At 35.5% G+C, this 16,364-nt stretch overlaps 1 pseudogene; it reads left to right on the plus strand.

The window, feature by feature from the left end:
* Positions 1-11,894: 11,894 nt before the first annotated feature.
* LOC148001123 (U2 spliceosomal RNA) lies at positions 11,895-11,987 on the plus strand (annotated as a pseudogene).
* The last annotated feature ends 4,377 nt before the right edge of the window (positions 11,988-16,364 follow it).

Genomic DNA, 16,364 nt, shown 5'->3' on the forward strand with positions numbered 1-16,364 from the left:
TTAATTATGTAAATTTATAGTACACATTTAAATAGCAGTGTAAACTTAACTTTGTGTTTATTTACAGATTAACTAAATTTGGAAGTTTATAAATCCTTTGACTTTAAATGAATAAGATTCTACTATAAATATGTATTAAATAATTACTTATTTTCACTTGTGTGCACTATTGCTGAACATCTATAAATGGGTGTCTAGGTTACAAGGAAGAAGAGAACAGTCAGAGATAAAATTACTGTAGGAAGAACAACAAGTATAAATTATTAAAACTGCTGAAGTGAATCTAATATTTAGTTTCCTTATTTTAAAGGAAAGAATTATCCAATGATTATATTGAGAATAAATTGAAAATTTGCATGGATTCAATAAGCAGAGTATGAGTAATGCTCTATTTAATGCTATGATACACAAATGGTCAAATAGCAACAGATATAATTATATTGTGTTTTGAAATATAGATTAATAGAATTGTGTTTATAAAGTAAGTAAGCAACCTTCATCATCGATAGCCAGTTGATTAGAATTGTAGGGAAATGTTTGTGTGTTTCATTCCCATTATTACATATGGTTTATTAGGAACACAATTTTCCATCATTTTATTCACAATATTAGTCAAAACTAAAAATGTTCTTGAATAAATAGGCCATTTATTTTGGTATACACTTTATATTTTTTCTGCCTCATTCTCCCTAGCACGTCCTTCTGGTCTGGAGTGCCACCATGAGTATTTTCCATTTTCAAAATAATTCAAGAAAATTCAAGAAAATTGAAAAATTCAATTCAAGAAAAATTACCGACCTAAAGACGTAAATTGTATCATGGAAGAGAAAATAGAACATTATTTAGATGGTAGAAGTGATTTATGCATGAATGATATAGACTGACTGGGTACACGCTTTGAAAGGGGACCTTGCATGAGGGTATCATTGGTCTAGGATGCTGAATGAGTAGCAAAGGAGAAAAGTGACATTTTATAACATGCCATATAGGACTCTGACTGATGTGGCACTCTTGGTATATATATGAGAATTCCTGAACACATGGTCAGTAGGGGTTACGCTCATCATTATGTGCCAACTGTCTCAAAGATCCAAATTTAAGTCCTCAATTGTAACATTACCATGGGTTTAGACTATGGGTGTTGACCTCAACTTTAAAGCTCCAATAAGATTCTACTCTGGTGAAATAAGTCATTTGCTTTCTGTCTACCAGTACAGAGGACACTCTCATGCTTGCTTTAAAAATTGTATTTTAATTTTAATTGGGGACATTTGGGTATTCCTTCTGGGTTATAGTCATCTGTTGGTGCAGGTGTACACAAAGGTCAAAGGATACCATTGGATCACCTGAAAATAATGTTACACACAGTAGTGAGACAAATTTTATAGGAAATGGTTAAAATCTAATTACCATAATAGAGAAGAATGATAATAGAAATTTACTCAACAGTGCTGTAGCTTATAGTAGTGGTAATGAAAATGTATATTATCATTAGGGCCATAAAAGTGACATTTGCTTCAACGAAAAGACAAGTCAAACAAAAATATAAATTGAAAAATCAGTTTAATTACATGGTCTTATGAAAATCCTATTCAAAATGTAATACATGTCAGTCTGCATGGGGGAAATTATGTAATTTACAGCTGAAATTAGAATTATCAAATATTATGAAGATGTTCTTCATTAAAGCATGGAACATGGATCACATGTGTTCCATATTCTGTTCTTATATATTTCATAAAGCAAAATATTTACTGCATAAATCTTTATGAGCAATGATATTTTCTTTCTTGTAACTTTTTACTACTTTCCTTATTAGATACAATGCTTGAATCTTAAGTAGTGGATGTACTTTAGAAAAATATTTACAAATACCAAAAAAGTGATTTGATTTGTGTGACCTTGAAAAGGGAAAATCAAGAGGCTGAATCAAAACTCTAACAGCTTTCGTTATCTAAGTATAAAAATGACAAATCATAAAAACGAAATTAAGTGCTTCTTTCCCTCACAAAATAAAGCTTCTTTCAAATGGCTTCAAAGCACTTGCTCCTCGCCTCATAAAATGTGAATTTTCAACCTTGGAACAGAGAAATCATTTTTTTCTTCTTTGTGACAAATAAAGCCATTTTACTTTGCTACAAAAGGTTATAGACTATGATAACAGGCAATCATAAACATATATAGCACATACCCTTGTTCTGTCCTACATACATTAAATCTAGTTAAGGATAGCGAAAGTAAAACTTCAATAAATTGTGTGCTGGTTTGCAAGAAAACTGACAATAAGAAACTAGATACACAGATTGTGTTATTGTAGGAAGCATTTTAACTCATCTGTGTTGCTTCAGGAAGCAGATCAAAGAGTCTTAAGAATCTACAGCAATACAGTGTCCTCTACCAACATACTATATTGTAGATAACATTAAAGCACTAAGATGATAAAAGGCAAAAGACTATTGAATTTTAAAATGTAGTACAATTATTTCAACCTCAATATTTGGAGCTAAAAGGTTTGATTTGGATACTGTGGAAAATGTTAATTATAAAATATTGTAGTAATTATAAATCAAATAATCTATCCAGTATTCTAAAATAACAATACTGAAGAATTTTTTAAAATGTTTTTAATTGAAATAGAATTACATCACTCTTTCTCCCTTTCTTCTTCCCAAATACCTGTTATTTAATCCCTCCAATGATACTTAAGCTGATAGTTTACCTTTCTTTGGTTATTGCTGTATATATATATATATATATATATATATATATATATACATATATATATATGCACATAAATAATTATATATACATACACTCCCAGTTTACTGAATCCATTTACTTTTATTGTATATTTTCTAAATACGGTTTCAGGACTTATCATTCTGCACTGGACAACTAAAATGGGACCTTAACCATCTCCTTCTCTAGTTGTCATTACTTGCCCATAATTCTTTCTTTAGTTGTGAGACACCATGATATCTTCCCATTTCCACTGTAACATGCTCATTGCTCTTGCCATTGCTCTGTTCATAGAGCAACACCAGAGCCTCTTTCATGACAGACATCCAGGTGTTTGGGTTTTAAGATATTAAGATGTTAGGAATTTTCCCCTCTTTTGTGGTGGTCCATGAACCATCAATGCAGGGACTATGATATACAAGTATCTACTTGGTCTGGGTTTCACATATTTACTAATCTGTACATTGTATCTATCCACTTGTGGTTTTCTCTGATGGTCTCCATTTGCTATAAAGTGATTCATTTTGGTGAGGAGTTTTAGCAACACCTATCTGTATGGATTTCTTTGGTGATGGATATTGTTACAAGTGTTTGATATGGATAGGATTGTTTACTTTTTTCTCTTTGCATGCAGAAACATGAAAGTCAAACCCTAGAAAAGAAAATTTAAGATCATATTTAAATCCAGGAAACCAATTTTCTGTCGTAGGTATACACAGTCCTCATTAATAGGAGTCCACTCTTCACTGAATTACACCCAAAAGTTTGATCAATTGTTTATGGGTTTTTTTGGCAATCCAGTTGACCACTTCGAAAAACCATTCAAAAACTTTATGTCTGATAATAGGGTTTTTGTTAGTCTAAAAGGTCTGTAGAGAGCATGGTCATGTATATATCAGTAGGTGGAAAATACTATGACTTCTACAGATTTTATCAGACCACTTTGGTGTTGTTTCTCACCCAACCTCTCCTTTGTTTTTTGTAAAGACTTCTCACCCTTATCCTGAGCTGGAACTTCTTCACCATTTTTCTGATTTCTGTGCCATATCACTTGTATCCACTTGGTCCTGTTCTTCCACTTAAAATCACCTTTCCTTTCTATGGTTTCTTTATATCCTTTTGGTTTCTGTGGTTATTCTACCTGCAGATGACAAAGAACAGTAAATGTTTCTCTTTCAGCATCCAAGATACCTCATTCAATATAACCTTGAAATTTTTATACCTATCCGTGTTGATGCTAAAGTAAAACTTTCAAAATATCATTAAAGTCATCCTGAAACATTTTCAATTTTAATAATGTATAAATTAAGAATAAGTTCCTTATCTTTTTAACACAAAGATGCCCTTTTATGTGTGTGAGAATAGCCTTTAATGGCCGAAGCACCAGAAAGTTGGGAATCATCTACTTCAAGGTCCAGCTTTACCAATATTGGGGATATGCCCAAAGGATGTTCCATTCTACCACAAGTTCACTTGTTCAACCATGATTATTGTAGCTTTATCCATAATAACCAGAAACTGAAAGCAATCTAAAGGCGCAGCAACAGAAGAAGAGACAAAGATATTTACATTATATTTATACAATGTAGCATTTATTACTCAGCTATTTTAAAAATGACATAAATTTTCCAGGCAAATGAGTGCAACTACAAACAACATATCCTAAGGGAGGTAACTGAAACCTAGAAAGATAAATATTGAATGTACTCACTCATAGTGGATAGTACCTACCAAGTAAATAATAACCAAGTATCTAGAGAAGCTAAGTGATAAGAAATTGTCTGTAGAGATGCATGGGATCTCCACAGGGAGGTGAAAATAGATTTCACAGGAAGACTGAGAGCAGATCTGAATGGGAGTCTGGTGATTGGATGGGGGGGGGAGGTGGGTTGGAGGGTAAGAGTGAAGAGAGAGATGATTAGAATTGGAGGGGGTGCTTTGGGGTTCTGTGGAAACCTAGTTCAATGGAAACTTCCTAGAATCTGGGAGGATTCCTAGAAGTGGGGATTATAGACTCTCCATGGGACATCTCTTGTTGCCTGGCAAAGCTTCCAGTAGAGGGACTGGTTTGCATTCCGATGTACTCTAATGGGGTCCTATGGAAATATTAAAAAAAAACCAAGGACTTTGCTAAGTCAAAAGGTTACTCTCTATAAACTGACAAAAGAGGTCCAATAGCTGAGGATAACTCCCACACCACTTGTTGAGCACGGCAAAGTAGATCTCTGTGCTATATGGAGTCTTCACCCCTATTGTTCTAGGCACATTGGTTAAAAAAGTCCTGTGCAAGCCACTGAAAGAGAAATGTGTAAACCAATACAGAGCCAAACCCTTTGGCCTATGTTAAGTCTTGCCTGCTAAATACACTAGGCCACTACTGGTGGCACAGAAATGTGGAAATAAACAACCTAAGGCCCACACTACAAGAAGGAACCATGCACTCGAGGCTGATTTGGTAATCAGGAATCAGAGACTAGACAGCCCAGAAACCAAGGGTAAAACCAAATGAGCTGGTTAAAAGCAAACAAACAAAAACCAACAACAACAATACTACCCCCAATCAATTGCAATGACATCCTCCTATTAAAAAATTGCTGTATCATTTTATATAATTTTATAAACAATGTACTGTCCTATCCATAATAAAGATGGAAATTTATATATTAATATAATAATGTGTGTGTGTGTGTGTGTAGTTATTGACAAACTTTGTTTTTGGCTTATACTGGGCATGAAAATAGGAAACCTCAATCTCTATAACTTTCACTTATGTCCCAATATGAACAAAATACTAACTTTTAGTGTCATAAATGTTCACGAGATATTATCATGAACAAAAGTCGAGTCATCATTGGTCTACAAAGAGTAACCATGATACTGGATCACAATTCATTCACATGACCTTTTATTTCTGCAGTATTAAATAACCTGAGCATGTCTTTTAATTAATAATGATCCTAATGTTCAAATTGCCATTTAATTAAAAAGAATATATGGGGGCCAATGAGAAGATCCAGTGGATGTAGATGCCTACTACCAAGCTTTATTCCTCAATGTTTTCTCATGTGTGTGTGTGTGTGTGTGTGTGTGTGTGTGTGTGTGTGTTAGTGTATCTATGTCCTCCCATCACAAAACCACAAACAATAAATCAATGTAAAATATAGGAAAATAAATATAAGCCAAATAGTATTTCTTACATTATTTGTCATTAGTCTTCTGAACATTTTGAACTTCATACATTTTTTTGACCAAATTCCCAACCGCCCCAGTTTTTTGTTTTTGATTTTGTTTTGGCCAAGAGCCACTCCTTATTTCTTACCCACTCAACTTTGCTTCTTAATTTTTTTCTTTGATTAATATCATGTTATCATGGTTTACAGTAGAGGCATAATCCAGTCTTTCAGAAAAACACATTCTAAAACTGCCAAAGCCTAAGGGCTATGCAGAATTAATAGTGATTTCCCTGAGCTCTCTTCATTTACAATACCCAAGAAACACATTAGAAAAGACAATTTTATGGGGTTTTTTTGTATAATTTTCTGCATGCCTCTAATGAATGTTTTCCAGTCACTGGGTGATTTTCCAATATCTATAAAATGACTATCTGCTATGTGACAGGGACTGCATGAGAAAATTTCATTTTAAAGATGTGGACAAATTGTTTATATATCATATTAAGATGAAGACTTAAGTTCATTTCAATTAAAAAGAAATAAAAGTATATTTTTATGGAATTCCTTTCTTATGAAATTTTATCTTTCTTGTCTGTCTTAAGCTTATTCAAAATGGATGAAATTCCATGATATCCATGGAGACCAGTAGGTTTCTGAATTACTGCTGGTCGTTTTGTTTATCTGATTACATCTTATTAGGCTTTTAAATTTTTATTTATTTATTATTAACTATTTTTAATACTGAACATAACATTGTTATCTAATGTAACTAAATAATATATGACAAATATATGACATTCCTCCATTTTGTTGGTATTTAGAAACAGGGGTAGCAGATATAGTTATGTTTTCCTTTGGCATGAGACATAATAGTAAAATCAAGCAGAAAATGCAAATACAGAAGCACAAGTTAAAATATTAATAATCACAAAGCATTTATTCTAATATTAGTGGAATTTTGGAGGTTTTATTTTGTGGAGAATGTCCATGTAGTATGTGTGATAGGTGACCCAGGGTCTGTAAAGTGCACACTTGTAATGTAAAAGTGAGAAAGGACGTTTTTTCATTCAGTTTTCATAGGTGCATTTCACAAGCAAAGACATGATTAAACTAATACACTATAATAATGTAGGCTCCTGATTATAGTTTATTTTATGCTTTTGAGTATATATTCAGTGGGGTTGGATTAGAAAATAACAGGGTGGCAGTTATAAAAGAGCACATAATAGTATAGTTAGCAATAACTTTCTCTGAATGTCATTTGTGGATTACAGCTCATTAAAAGTAGATGAGAGTATATACTGAGTAACTTATTATAGTCTAGAAAAAATGGGTAAAGATAGATACATTATCTTCTACCCACTACAGAAATAGCACGCTTATAAAATCATTGCAGTTGTAAGGTCCAAACAAGACTGGACCTGCCACAATTTCATCATGAATTAAGCAGCAGCTCATGAGGCCCCATGCAACACCATGCAACCAAGGACAGTTAATGGGTGCTGAGGGAGAGACTGTCATGTCCTTGAGGACACAGGCACTGATGAACTGTCTGTAGTTCAGTAAATGATTTCACAATACCCCATGCAAGCAACCATCACTGAACTTAGTGGGGTAAAAACTACATCGAAATAGGGAAAGAAATTGAATTTCAACAAGTTCTGGTATTGGATGTGTGAGCATATTTAGAATGCATTATAAACATAGACAAAGATGAAATTCAATAAAATGTAATTATTTGGTAAAACTGAACAAAGTTGATTGCCACTTCGATGAAATTCAAAAATTACATGAAATGAAGTTGTGATACATACAAAGGCTGAGTAGTAATAACATCCAACAATAAATGAACTACAGCACTACATACTCATAAGCAGATTTCTAAAAATTCCCAATGTTAAATGCTGTCTATTTTAAAATCTTCTGTGTGCTTCAGTATAGAAGATAAAACTCTGGGGAGAATAAAAATAAGATTAAAAAGCATTACGATGTGTTTATTTTTCTGAGAGATGAGGGGCTGAGCAAAAGGAAGAGCGGGGGCATTCAGCGCTGGTTATGTTTCTGTTTCTTAAGATTGATAAGGAGCATGAACACATTTGTCCTTCTGTTTTTTCATCACGTGGGAAACATATCCTGTGTATGACTGATTTCATACTATAGCAGGAGATTAATGCGGGGAATGCCATACTGGGAATTGGTGGGAAGGAAATCTGTGTGCAGTGTGCTGTCCAGTTCGAATTCAGATTTAGCGGCGGGCAAGCATTTCTTCATCGTTCACTAAGGACAGTATACTCCACCTGGGGAGAGTTGAGCCTGTTCTTCAGAGAAGGTATTTCAAAAACTTTAAACATAGGATAACATCCCTGAAGCGCTTCACGGCTGCGAGTATTAAACATTACAGTGACAGCACCAGGAACAAGGAATCTTAGAAACCTGGCGTACTCTCAGAAGGAAAGGGAGGCAGAGAATGGATCGCAGTAAGTATCAATTTAATATAATGTGTAGAGTATCAAGTTCTATTTATTAGCATCTTGTCCAGTTGTACTTACTTATTCCAAAATGTGAATATGAAATGACATGTTATTATACTTAGAAGAGCAAGTTGCATTCCACATTTGTTTTTCTAACATTTCAATGCCATAGTAATGAATATGCTTTCTCTAGGTAAATATAGTTTCAGGAAATCAGCAAGGAAGTAGAAAAAAAGGTAAAAATCACACATAATAGTTGTATTAAGAACTACAAAATTAGATTCATATAAATTATACATCGATATTTATTAAATTTATTCATCTCAAACATTTTATATCAAAACAAAAATGCATAATAATACCAATGCCATCTTATGTATAGTAGTGACTTGAATCAGAGGGCATTATACTTAAAGCTATCATAACCTCTATTAACATATAGTGTTTGTCTTCATGGTATCTAAAGGTGTCGAGTTTCATCCATGAAGTCATTCAATACCTGGACTTAATGAAAACTCCAGAACAGGGAGGTATTTACCGTCAAATGAAAAAAAGGGGGCATATGTGAATGAATAGGATTGAAAAATGTGTTCTCAATGTAATGATTAATAAATGACTAACATAAAATTGTTTACTGTAGTTAAAATTTTAACCTCATGGCTCATGATTGGTTCTTTTGTTACTTGGAGTGTTAGTTTAAAGAAAAGGATATCCTCCATCAAAACAATTTCCCTAAATCACAACATAATATAACATTAAAATTTTGATGCACTTCAAACAAAGATTAATATTCATACTTAAATGTATTCACATACATGTTTACTTATCAGTTGTATAGTAGTGCTTTTGTTTAAATTACTTAAGACTTATGCACATGCTATAACATCAGCTTTTTAAAAATTTGGTCATCTACGTTTAGGGAAACGTAACTTATTATGCATTGAGTTTATTTTCTAAGCAATTTAGAGTGAATAATAGTGAGTGTAATGGCTATTTTTCCAATTTTCTTCTTTGAAAAGAAAGCTGAATGAAATGGAATGGAAAAATAGTATATACTAGCAGATTTAATTGTTAAGAATTCATCACTTTAAATCGTATTTTCCGTTAGCCTCCCTGACTAACTGTGCAGGAGCAATGTACACAGTGTGCCTCTTATGTGAGCATTCATCCGCACAAGTCTGTGTTTTGTTTTTTGTTGTGAGGGAAGCTTGTCTTCTTGTCTATCCTGACAATCAATTCTCCTTCAGCACTTTCTTATTCCATCATTGATGGCTATATTAAGTATAACATGCATGAGAAGCCACTGGTGATTTAGACGTCATTTGGTGTCCTATATATTGCAACACCTATATCCATCGTGTATGGACAGGATTTTCAGGTTCCGGGTAGCAATGCGGGAAAAGCCTTGTAGTTCATTCCAGCTTTGAGTATCTAGATACTATTGTAAGGATTAGATGTGCCTGAGGTTTCAATGAGTTATGTGTTGTCTGTATGACATTTTCACTCTCATTCTTGCTATGCATCTGCACTGCTGAAGAGCAACTAAAGTTCAAATACCAGCATAAGAAAGACTGAACCCAAGGTAAGCAATATTAGGTGGGGTGGTCTAAAGTTTTTTCATTAATTTTTTTATTGATTCCTTTTAAATTTCACATCACATACCACATTCCATTCATCCTCTCATTTCTTCATATCCGTCCTCTACTCTTGTAGCCGTCCCCCCAAAGAAAACAACAAAAAACAAGAAACTAAAACAACAAAACACACAGACAAACAAAGCAGGTCCCACTGTGGAAGCTGCAGTATGTCACAGTGTGTCACAGTGTGTCACACAGTATACCTTTTTGTCCAAAACACCTTCACCTGCAAATGTTCATTAGAATGGGTCATTTGTATTTTGGAGGCCTCCGGCTTCTGCTATTAGTACCAGATTCTCTCTGGACTTCTTTCATACATCTTACTCTTACAATGTATCCCACAGCTTTGGCTCTGCAGGACCCGCCCTTTCACCTATTCCAGCAAATGGCATAAGACAGGGCCAACTCAGAGGCCTCAGTCTGGGCCTGGGTGGAAGCTGAAATGATGAGCCCTCCAGCTCCTGTGCCTCCAGGACCAATCCTCCTGCTTTGCTCATCTGAGGAGCAGGACCAGTTTTCTCATGCTCACCCTCTTGGGGCATGCTCACTGTGCGGAGAACAGACTCACACTTCACCTGGGATGAACAACAGAGCTAGCCTTGGTAGCAGTGATGTAGGCCAGAGACCCTGGGAGTGGGAGAGCTTGTTCCACGTTTTGCCAGCTACAGCACTCAGAAGTGGAAGCCCTTGCCCTTGCAACTTGCCTGGAGACTCAGTAGAGCAGTCTTTGCTGGCCTGGGTCTGGTTGCCAGTGAGATGGCCTGAGAGCATAAGATGGGGACCCTGTCCTTTGATGGTTGTAGCACATGGATGAGGTAGCTACGGTGGTGCTGCAGTGCTGGCGGTGATCGTGTGGAGGTGGGTGAACAGACTGACCAGTTCAGCTGTCACCTAGGAGCAGATCCAGGGCTTTAAGTTGGCCCACTCCAACATCTACACTGGTGATGAAGTGCTGGAGCATGTGACAGGGCAGGTTCTTCTGTAGATCCAAAGCAGCAAGAGCTCTGTCACACAAAACAACAGGCTATCTAAAGGGAATCCCTGGGAAGATCCAGTACTGGTAATGTAGCTTAAGTCAAAGGTGTCACACTAGACCTATGAAGACCCATTGCAATGAACATTTAAAGTAAAATGTTTAGCTGAAAGGGTATACTGTGTGATACACCATGACATGCAACATGTTCCATGGTGAAATATTATATATATATATGTGTGTGTGTGTGTGTGTGTGTGTGTGTGTGTGTATCAAAATAAAAAAGTAATTTTTATTGCTTGATTTCAGGGGCGAGGGGGCAGAAGGTTCAAAGGGTAGAGGGCAAATAAGGGATGGGGAGATGAGTTGGATTGGGGTGCATAATGTGAAATTCACAATGAATCAATAGGAATATTTTAAATTATATCTTAAGCAATGTAATTTATTTGACAAGGTCCCTAACACACTGACATCAGCAATAAATTGATTCATTGTTTTCTAGCATTTTTGTTAAAGAAAAACTTGCTATTTTGTGATACCGAGAAAATGTGCTGCCTCTCCCTACTCTATGTACAGAAGCAATTGTTTCAAGCATTTTTCCCACTTATCATTCTTGAGAGTGTTTGACTGCATATCATCTTCTAGCACCTCAAACTCTCCATAGTATATAATTTGATTTCTTAATAAGAAAAAAATAACTTATTATGTTCTTTACAAGTATTTGGTAATTTGTAAGTCAGATCTAGCCCATTAAGATTTCTCAATAAGTCTGGTGGATTTATTACAATAGTCATGGAAAATGACCTATGCAGCAATCATGCATATATATGCATATATATATACACACATATATACACATATAGGTATACATATACATACATAAATATACATATACATATACATCACTTCTCGGCCTTTTGGCTAAGATCAAGTGTAGCATATACATATACATATACATGTATATATGTACATATTTACACAATCAGGAACAATATATGAGCTGTCTTTTATAATTTCAAATGTCAAGACATAAAAATAGTGTCTGTGAACATAAGTGATAGGCAGCTGGCTGACAATGTGTGGATGACTCATCTGACATTCTTTTCACATGCTTCTTTAGAATTCTTAATAAGAATGTACTCAATTAATCATCGACTTAGCACCCTTCCTAGATTGTGGGAGGACGGCAGAAGAAGCACAAAAATCATAGAACAATCAAATGAGAGTGGTGCCTATCCAATAAAGTTCTACTTCAATGTAAATATCCAGCTCATTAGGTCGACCTGTGTAACAAAGAGCGGGCAGCACACTACAGTGTTTTATATTCCTTCTAAAGCAGTTCAGCTGTATGAAGACATTTTCATTTTGCTATTGGTATCATTTATTCCAGAAAGAGTGGAAAACATACGCTACTGTTGTAATTAAGCTTCTATGCCTTTTCTCCACACAGTAGCTTTTCATTGTAATAACAGCTTTCAACCAGTGTGAGCCAACATAAGAGCTCTGTGCTGAAAGGCTTCTTCATTTCTAGAATAGTTCTCAGGTTGTGGATTATTTTTTGAAGGTTGTTAAAGCAACCTTCTAAAACTTCTAAAAAATTTTTTTACACTAGCAGAAAGGCCATTCTTACAATAATGGATGTACTTTTCTTTTAAAATTCATATCATCAAAAAAAATCACATTATCCCTTTTGCAAGCATTTTACATGAGAAATATAGTGTATTGAATTCCACCTTCAGAATTTAAAAGTTCCTTTTGTAACAGGTTGACTTTATACTGGGTCACACTTACAAATTCTTCTTCTTTTAATGCCAGTAGCTTTCACTTTAACATTGGTTTTAGACTCTTTTTCTACTATGAAAGAACCATGTGTCTTTAATTATAATTTTAATATACTTTTAATTTTATTAAAATAACCTATGTCATTTATTTAATATTTATAATTGAAGTATTGATGGTATTCCATTAGCTATGATTTAATATATTTTTCTAGTGAGAGGGTCCCTATGAGTGATATCCAGTTTGAATTATTGATAATAAAGATAGTTACACAATACATTATGATGATATTTGATGAAATATTTTTATTTTATAAATTGAATAGCATCTACTACAATGAGTATCCACTCAAAATGTTGTTATTACACTATATAACAATATCTGAAAGGAAAATTTATTGAAAGTGTCATCTAACTATAGACAGAAATATGTTACACATAGAAGTGATGAAGGCAGACAATTATGCCCAATTCGTATTTAGAAAGTATAGAATGCTTTGTTTTGTAAACCAAATGAGCTACCTTGAATTGGTTGGAAAATGAAACACAAAAATCTGTTTCTTTAAGATTATATTCATAATGACTACTTGCTATATTTATAAAACTGAAATATTCTAGAACATTATTAAAATTATAAATATATTTTAAATTTTCTAAAAACATACTAATGAAGTAGTCTATTATATATTTCAAACTGTGCTAATCAGTTGGCAACTTACCTATGAAAGTGAAAAAGAAAAGAAGTGGTCACTAAGAAACTAAGGTTTTATTTGACTAATATTTTATTGGGTATGTATGTATGTGAATATGCATGTGTCAGAAGGCTCATAGATAACATTTCTGCTATTATTCTTCAGAATTGTTTTGCATTTTTCTCTTTCATTCTTTCTTTTGTATGTTACCTTTATATTTTAATTTATTTTATTATTATCGTTACTATTTTTTCTGTTTTTTCCCTTTTTTATAGTTTATTGTTTATTTACATTTTAAATGTTATTCCCTTTCCCTGTTTCCCATCCATAAGCCCCTATCCCCTCCCCCTCCTCCTCCTTCTTCTGTAAGGGTGTTCTCAATCATTACTATTCTTGATACAGGGTTGCTTTGGGTAATCCTACTGTCCTGGCATTTGCTCTGTTGCAGTCTCCAATTAACTCTACTCAAATTTTCCCAAAAGTGGCTGCTCTCCTCTCTACCCTGCCCCACAATGTTCTAGGTTAATATGCCTTAAAGCGCTCAATGGATGGGCCATTTCCAAACCTCCATGTGGCTAACACACTCTCCTTCAATATTCTTGAGTTATTATTAAAGCCTATCTAGGCTGCCCTGGACCCAGACCTGCAACCCTCTCAGGATGAATCCCCATCACCTACATGACAGCTATGTTATCTGTCTCAGGCATGACTTCTACTGCTTTCCTGGCATGACAGATACCTCTGTTCCTGCTCCTTCCTCAGACCCTTGCCCAATAATCCTAATGTGCCTCTGTCTCCCTGCCCTGTCATCTTTATTCACCAATCAAAACCAACTGGGGCAAAGTCCCTCAGTGTCTTTCTTTTTAAATTGGTTATTTCATTTGTTTACATTTCAAATGTTATCCCCCTTCCTCAGTTCCCCTCCATAAAATCCCTGTCCCTCCTACCCCACCCCAGTTTCTGTGAGGGTGCTCTCCCAGCCAACCATCCAATCCTGCCTCATTATACTAGCATCCCCTACTCTAGGGCATTGACCCTTCACAGGACCAAGCTCCCTCCCCCCACACCCACCCCCCGCCCTTGGTACCAAATAATGCTATCCTCTGTTACATATGTAGCTGGAGCCAGGGGTTCCTCCACCTGTATTATTTGGTTGGTGGTTTACCTGGGATCTGGGGGGGGGGGTGTCTGGTTGGTTGATATTTTTGTTCTTCCTATGGGGTTGCAAGCTCGTTCAGCTCCTTCAATTCTTTATCTAGTTCCTCCAGTGGGGACCCCATTGTCAGTTCCATGGTTGGCTGAGAGCATTCACCTTTGTATTGGTCAAACTCTGGCAGAGTCTCTCAGAAGAGACCTATACCAGGCTCCTGTCACCAAGCACTCCTTTGCATCAGCAATAGTGTCTGGGTTTAGTGGCTACATATGGAATAGATCTCCATGTCAGGCAGTCTCTGGATGGCCTTTCCTTCAGTCTCTGCTCTACTCTTTGTCCCTGTATTTCCTTTAGACAGAAGCAATTCTCAGTTAAAATTTTTGAGATGGGTAGGTGGCCCTTTCCCTAATCAGAGGCCATGGCTAACCTGTGGGTATAATCTCTCTAAGTTCTCTCTTCCCTTTATTGGATATTTCAGCTAATGCCATCTCCGTTGTGTTTTGGGAGCTCCTTGCTATCTGACATCTGGGAATTTTTGGTGGCTAACCCAATCCCCCAACCCTCATTGCTACAGACTTCTGTTCAGTATCCTGTCCATTTCTTCGGTCTCTGCCCACACCTAATCCTGATCCCCCCTTTTTTTCATCCTCCTCCTCTCTTACTCCCAAGTCCCTCCCACACTACCGCCCATGATCATTTTGTTCTCTCTTCTAAGTAGGACTGAAATATACACACTTTGGTCTTCCTTTTTCTTGAGCTTCATATGGTCTGTGAATTGTATCGTGGGTATTCTGAGCTTTTGGGCTAATATCCATCTATCAATGAGTACATACCATGGGTGTTCTTTTGTAACTGGGTTACCTTACTCAGGATGATATTTTCGAGTGCCATCCATTTGCCTGCCAGTTTCACAAAGTTATTGCTTTTAATAGCTGATTAGTATTTCATTGTGTAGATGTACCACATTTTCTGTAACCATTCTTCTGTCGAGGGACATTTGGGTTGTTTCCAGATTCTGGCTATTATAAATAAGCCTGTTATGGATGTAGAGGAGCATGCGTCCTTGTTATATGTTGGAGCATCTTTTGGATATATGCCCAGGAGTGATGTAGCTGGGTCCTCAGGGAGTAAGTACTATGTCCAATTTTCTGAGAAAGTACTAGCTTGATTTCCAGAATGGTTGCTCCAGCTTGCAATCACACCAACAATGGAGGAGTGTCCCTCTTTCTCCACATCCTTGCCAGCATCTGTTGTCACCTCAGTTTTTGTTTTTTGTTTTTAATCTAAGCCATTCTGATTGCTATGAGGTATAATCTTAGGGTCATTTCGATTTGCATTTCCTTGATGACTAAAGATGTTGAATAAGTCTTTAGGTGCTTCTTGGCCATTCGAGATTCCTCACATGAGAATTCTTTGTTTAGATTTGTACCCCATTTTTAATAGGGTTATTTGGTTCTCTGGAGTCTAACTTCTGTGTTCAGTGTATATATTGGATATTTGCCCTTTATAGGATGTAGGATAGTTATTGATCTTTTCCTAATCTGTAAATTACTGTTTTGTTCTGATGACAATGTCCTTTGCCTTACACAAGCTTTTCAATTTTATGAGATACCATTTCTCTATAGCTTATCTTAGATCCTGGGCCATTGGTGTTCTGTTTAGGAAATTTTCCGTTGTGATGATGTGTTTGAGGCTCTTTCCCATATTCTTTTCTATTAGATTCAGTGTATTTGGTTTTATGTGGAGGT

The sequence above is a fragment of the Rattus norvegicus genome, chromosome 15 (genome assembly GCF_021556685.1).
Source record: "Rattus norvegicus strain SHRSP/BbbUtx chromosome 15, alternate assembly SHRSP_T2T, whole genome shotgun sequence".
In the NCBI taxonomy this organism is placed as follows: Eukaryota; Metazoa; Chordata; class Mammalia; order Rodentia; family Muridae; genus Rattus; species Rattus norvegicus.